Source organism: Siphateles boraxobius, unplaced genomic scaffold, assembly GCF_051911475.1.
Source record: "Siphateles boraxobius isolate OS27281-9 unplaced genomic scaffold, OSU_SipBor_1 41, whole genome shotgun sequence".
In the NCBI taxonomy this organism is placed as follows: domain Eukaryota; kingdom Metazoa; phylum Chordata; class Actinopteri; order Cypriniformes; family Leuciscidae; genus Siphateles; species Siphateles boraxobius.
The window spans coordinates 7604399-7610398 of NW_027509042.1; the positions used below are offsets into that span (position 1 = coordinate 7604399).

The 6000-nt window shown below is 38.0% G+C and overlaps 1 protein-coding gene across 7 annotated transcripts in view; it reads right to left on the minus strand.

Annotated features, from left to right (window-relative positions):
- chl1b (cell adhesion molecule L1-like b) overlaps positions 1-3274 on the minus strand; it is a 104038-nt gene extending 100764 nt beyond the window's left edge. The window contains exon 1 of one of the 7 annotated variants that reach the window (XM_077198071.1): positions 2993-3274. The gene's annotated coding sequence lies outside the window, so the exon portion shown is untranslated. The remainder of the gene's footprint in view (positions 1-2992) is intronic. The other 6 variants (XM_077198067.1, XM_077198073.1, XM_077198061.1 and 3 more) reach the window with 6 other exon arrangements.
- Positions 3275-6000: the final 2726 nt, after the last annotated feature.

Sequence of the window (6000 nt, forward strand, 5' to 3'; positions counted from 1 at the left end):
TAGATATGCCTCAGGTCCTCTTTCACATTTAATCACCCTCCAGTTAAACTCAAATCTGAATGCTTATAGAACAGCACTCCTCTTTTCAACAAGCGGCAGTATTTGATCCTTACATAAAGAAAATAGTTTTATTGGGTGGCAGGCATCTGATAGGCACAGAATACCTCTCATTGTAATGGTGCCGGGCTGCATTGTCCACTTGCAGTGTTCTATTTCTGTGTGGTGAGAGGAATTTGCCCTAGATTTCCTCACAGTGGCCTCAATTTGCCAAATTTGGCAAATACATAGCCTTCATTCCATGAAGGAGTCCTAATTTGAACTCAGACAAGACACAAACATCAACATAAACATGAACAACAGTTGATCATTTAATCCATTTTCCATTCAAATTTGACGTAAATGGGTATTTTAGTACTTGTTCATCAAACTCAAAGAGAAACATCTAAAACCCATAATTTTAAGAGGTTGACAATGTCAATTAGAACTTCTTATGAGCTCTGAAACATTGAACTGTGTTAATAAAAAGTTAATTGAAATGTACAGTAGGTAGCACATTATTTTACAGTACTGTTTTGCATGAACATTCTATTCTCACACAAATACACCGTTTGGACTTTGATTTCAGTTTGCACCCTTTCCCTTAGTTTATTGTCATGGTTATTTATCGATTAGTCATTAAGTTAAGCTGTGTTCACACGTTATCACTAGTATTTAAGTTCTCTCTGTTTCTGTTCGGTTTGACTTGCCTCATTTAACGTTTTGTAGAAAATATCCTGTTCCTGTTTACCTGAGAGTTATATTAAAATACGTCTGACCCTTCATCATCGTCATCGTGTTCATTCCTACTACAAACCGTGACAACTATGTACTTATTGTAACTGGGTAATAACTAGGTACAAACACTGTTGCAGTTAAATTGTCCAGGAAACAAACACACAAATGTGTGACCTACCCAACCTTATCAGATTATCTGTTGCATAATAATGATGATGATAGCTAGCCCTACTGGATATCTTACATAAACAAGATTTGAATATGAAACAAATGAGCCCTTTTGTTTCTGGTAGTGGGATTTAAAAAATATCTAATAGAAAACCAGCTAACTACAGTGTTCTCACAAGCTCAGATGAACACAATATTCACTCCTCTGCCACCGCTCATTAGAAGCAAATCACACCCACTGTCTCAGTGGAGGAACATCCAACTCATTTCTTATCTGGCTTTTCCACACTCTTTATTGTGGACCGGAGAAGAAACCAATCATTGTCCTAATTCATGGTACTGAATTCACTCGTGAAATCTCAAAGCACACAAGGCTGCCTTCTGTCTCTAATGCGACTTTAATTGTTTTCCTTACAGTAGAGTAGAGTAACTTATCTTGCTGTCATGATACAGATTTAGAAAGAATCTGATTTTCATAATAGACGGCAATGCTTGATAATCACATCAAAATTTGACTGTGAGAGCTGCATTCAATATGTTTTACATTGAAGAGCCTGCTTAAAGAGTTCACAGAGCTTACATCTTATGTCAAAGGGATTTGTACAACTAAACTTCAAAAATCAAGGTTCTACAATGGTTTTTGATGTTATATCAGGTTTAGGTTCTTTCGATCAGCGTACTAGTTCCTAGGTTCTTGAAAATACCAGTATTTTAGGATTTATTTCTTAAACGTGACTGCCTTCTCAAAAAGAATCAGATGAGAAAATAATTGACAACAAATACAAAACAAAATATTAGTAAATATGGGATCAATGTGAAAATGTATTTTTTAATGAATTAACACTGTACAATAGTGTCAGCACTAGTTATAGTTTAAAGATACAAGTGAAACGTCACGTGAGACTATGATTAGCTTGGTTATTAATCACTCTGTCAACAAGATGTTCAAAAAATGTGTGCAAGAATGTGTCAAACTGGTAAAAATGAACAAACTAACTACAAAGTTAACAACTTACCGGCATCTTTAATTTTGGCCACGTTCAAATCAAAATGACCCTAAAATTACATCCACTTCTATGTAAGGTCATTATTTATAATATAACATACTAATATAAATATGGTTCCATATGCAATTAACCTGGAAATCATTTCACCATCAAATGGAAGTGAAACATGAATTTACAAAAGGGACTTTCCTCCTTGTTTCGAAAGACCACATGCCACTGCAGTGCATATATGTGTTCTAAACAACTACAGAAAATAGAAAGTATGCTGTGTTATTTACCTGCACCACACTGGCTTGCTCTACAACCTTTTTTTCTTCAAACTGAAACCTTTATTTTTAAGACCATACAGCCTGGGGTTCAATGAGAACCCAAGAGCAAGCACTCCAAAAAAACACAAGAGATCAATCCTGTAGAGGAAAATTAGCATATCTTCAAGTCTAATGTTGGTGGTAAGGATGTCAAGGGCTACCAAGGGCATGCTTTTCATAGGCACAATATTCTTCAAGCACCACAAGTGCCATGAAAGTACCACATAGGCTATCTGTACTGTAAGCATCTGCACCCCAGTGTGCTACTGATACACAATTATGCTACAAACCAAGAGAAGAAAGTTGCAAATCTAACAGCTTACTCATTAGTATACATCTATATGGCTTAAGCAAAAAGACAATAGCACAATACATGCAACCACTTAAATCCATCTCGAAATATGATGCACTTTTGACAATAGGCTAATGCCTAAACTGAAAGGTTGACAGTCTCAATTAATATTTCAATAATCTAAACATCCTCAATAGCCGTAGCAAACCAACAGTAATAAACGAACTGCAGGGTTTCCTATTACAGCTGGAGTCTACAAGCACGCTACATAGTCATTTGAAATAACCGGCTTTGATTTCACCTGTCGGATGCGCAAAAGCAGAGAACGCTTTAGAATAACTCTCATACATCTGATACGAGGCTTTCAAAGTCTTAAAACACGAGTATCTAATGATATAGCGAGAACAAAACCTCTACTTTCCAAAAAAAAAAAAATTGCCTACCTTTAGCTGTAGTTTATGGGCGAAGATTGCAGAGCTCGAGCTGATAGTCAGCGCGCTACACCAGAATGTCTCGAGTGATGATGATTTTCCTTCAGTGGTGCGTTTCTCTAACAAATACATTCAGTGAAAGGCTGAACGCAGTCAATAGCTTTTAGAAATCCATGGCAACCGAGAAAACCCTCCACAACTTCGCTACATCGTGACTGGGTTAACACACCCCCTTCCTCAATGACAGTGACTCTACGGACTCTACTCACTAACAATATGCCAATCGGTGACTATGAATTTCTCAGAGGTCTTAGGGGTATTTGTAGGGTACTGAATCGCTGTATAATGTACCCCTTTCATCATTTTTGTGTTTAATTTGTTATAGTTCGAATATATTATAAATATATATTTTTATTAAATCAAATGGCCATAAAACATGACTTCAAATGTTGTATGTTCCCTTAAAAAAGTCAAACAAACAGGATGTTCAAACCAAGCTGGTTTTGTGGTCTGAGCTGGGTGGCTGGTTTAGAGGCGTTTGGAGCACTTTTCAGAGTGGGAAACCAGCTAGACCAGCTTGACCCAGCTGGGAGACCAGCTTAAACCAGCTGAGTCAAAATAGTGTTATGTTAATGCTGAGGACTTGGGTAAAATATCTGGCCCCTGCTGTGTTTTCAGCACCTTAGACAGCAGCACAATTGGTGGCTTCTGGCTTATGTATAGTGTGTTCTAACATTTACAGGCAATACATTGTCATGGAAATATAGGCCAGTGTGCTAATATGGTAAATAGTGACCATAGATTTGAGCTCGTTTACAGTGAAGGAAGCCCCAAAAAAAGGACAATTAAAAAGCTAAATTAAATTTGCATTACATAAAATATCAAATCAAATGCACTTATTTAGAAAGATAGCACAAGCACACTTACAGTTTTGCATAATAAATAATAAGTATAATGTAGCCAATTACATTTTAATATAGTATAACTATATATTATATACTTATGTTATATATGAATTTAGAGATCACACTTGGTTTGGAAATAAATGGAAATAAATGGTGTATATATACTGTATATATACTGTATATACACTCACCTAAAGGATTATTAGGAACACCTGTTCAATTTCGTGAATGCAATTATCTAATCAACCAATCACATGGCAGTTGCTTCAATGCATTTAGGGGTGTGGTCCTGGTGGCAATTTTGAGCATGGCATGGTTATTTGTGCCAGACGGGCCGGTCTGAGTATTTCACAATCAGCTCAGTTACTGGGATTTTCTAAGCACAACCATTTCTAGGGTTTACAAAGAATGGTGTGAAAAGGGAAAAACATCCAGTATGCGGCAGTCCTGTGGGCGAAAATACCTTGTTGATGCTAGAGGTCAGAGGAGAATGGGCCGACTGATTCAAGCTGATAGAAGAGCAACTTTGACTGGAAATAACAACTCGTTACAACCGAGGTATGCAGCAAAGCATTTGTGAAGCCACAACATTCACAACCTTGAGGCGGATGGGCTACAACAGCAGAAGACCCCACTCATCTCCACTACAAATAGGAAAAAGTGGCTACAATTTGCAAGAGCTCACCAAAATTGGACAGTTGAAGACTGGAAAAATGTTGCCTGGTCTGATAAGAATTTGGCATAAACAGAGTGAGAACATGGATCCATCATGCCTTGTTACCACTGCTGGTGGTGATGGTGTAATGGTGTGGGGGATGTTTTCTTGGCACAATACCTTGGCACACCTTAGGTCCCTTAGTGCCAATTGGGCATCGCTTAAATGCCACGGCCTACCTGAGCATTGTTTCTGACCATGTCCATCCCTTTATGACCACCATGTACCCATCCTCTGATGGCTACTTCCAGCAGGATAATGTACCATGTCACAAAGCTCAAATAATTTCCAATTGGTTTATTGAACATGACAATGAGTTCACTGTACTAAAATTGCCCCCACAGTCACCAGATCTCAACCCAATAGAGCATCTTTGGGATGTGGTGAAAAGGGAGCTTCGTGCCCTGGGTGTGCATCCCACAAATCTCCATCAACTGCAAGATGCTATCCTATCAATATGGGCCAAAATTTCTAAAGAATGCTTTCAGCACCTTGTTGAATCAATGCCACGTAGACTTAAAGCAGTTCTGAAGGCGAAAGGGGGTCAAACACAGTATTAATATGGTGTTCCTAATAATCCTTTAGGTGAGTGTATATACATACATATATATATATATATATATATGTAAGCCACAGCCCATACCCTTAAAGTTTACCTTGCCGTCGCTAGTGTGGACAGATTTTGTCAGTTAGACTCCTAGTTATCATTTTGAACCCATTTAGTTGAGTTTATTTATTATAGCCAACACATCAGAATTAACAGAGGACATTCATACCTGCTAAACTGGTAAACTCATTCTAGTGGATCCCCTCAAAGACAGCAAATGACCAGCGAAAATCCAAACTAATCTAATTTGGGCCGATCTAATCTAATTGAGAGGCTTACAAAATCATAGATTCACCCAGCACGAAATGTAATTGGATCTTTTTATGAGGCCCACTGCTTCTCAGTAGGTGCTCTCTTAAATCCAAATTGATTTATCGTCAGCCGGCGGACACCTGTCACATCTAAGTGTCTACTGCAGGGGCAGGAAAGTGCTTGCACTACACCAATCTATAGTGATGAGTATCAGACATGTGATGACTAAAAGGTTAGGGGAGTTGCACTGAGTTATGGGTAGTGTAGCAGAACATGTTGCTCAGCTGGATACAGATTGGTAACAGTATCTCAGTAGGATTTTTTTAGCTAAGCTTGATTGCTGTGTGAATATCACTGGGTGTGTAGAGGAGATAACCTGCATTTTTTTCATATTAAAATACTTAATATCATATATATACATACATATGTATACACACACACACACTCACACACACCTCGGTTCCCACGCCGTATTGGCTCAAATGCATAAACAATGGGACACACTCACACTTGACACAACAGGTCTTTCAAGTTCTTCTTT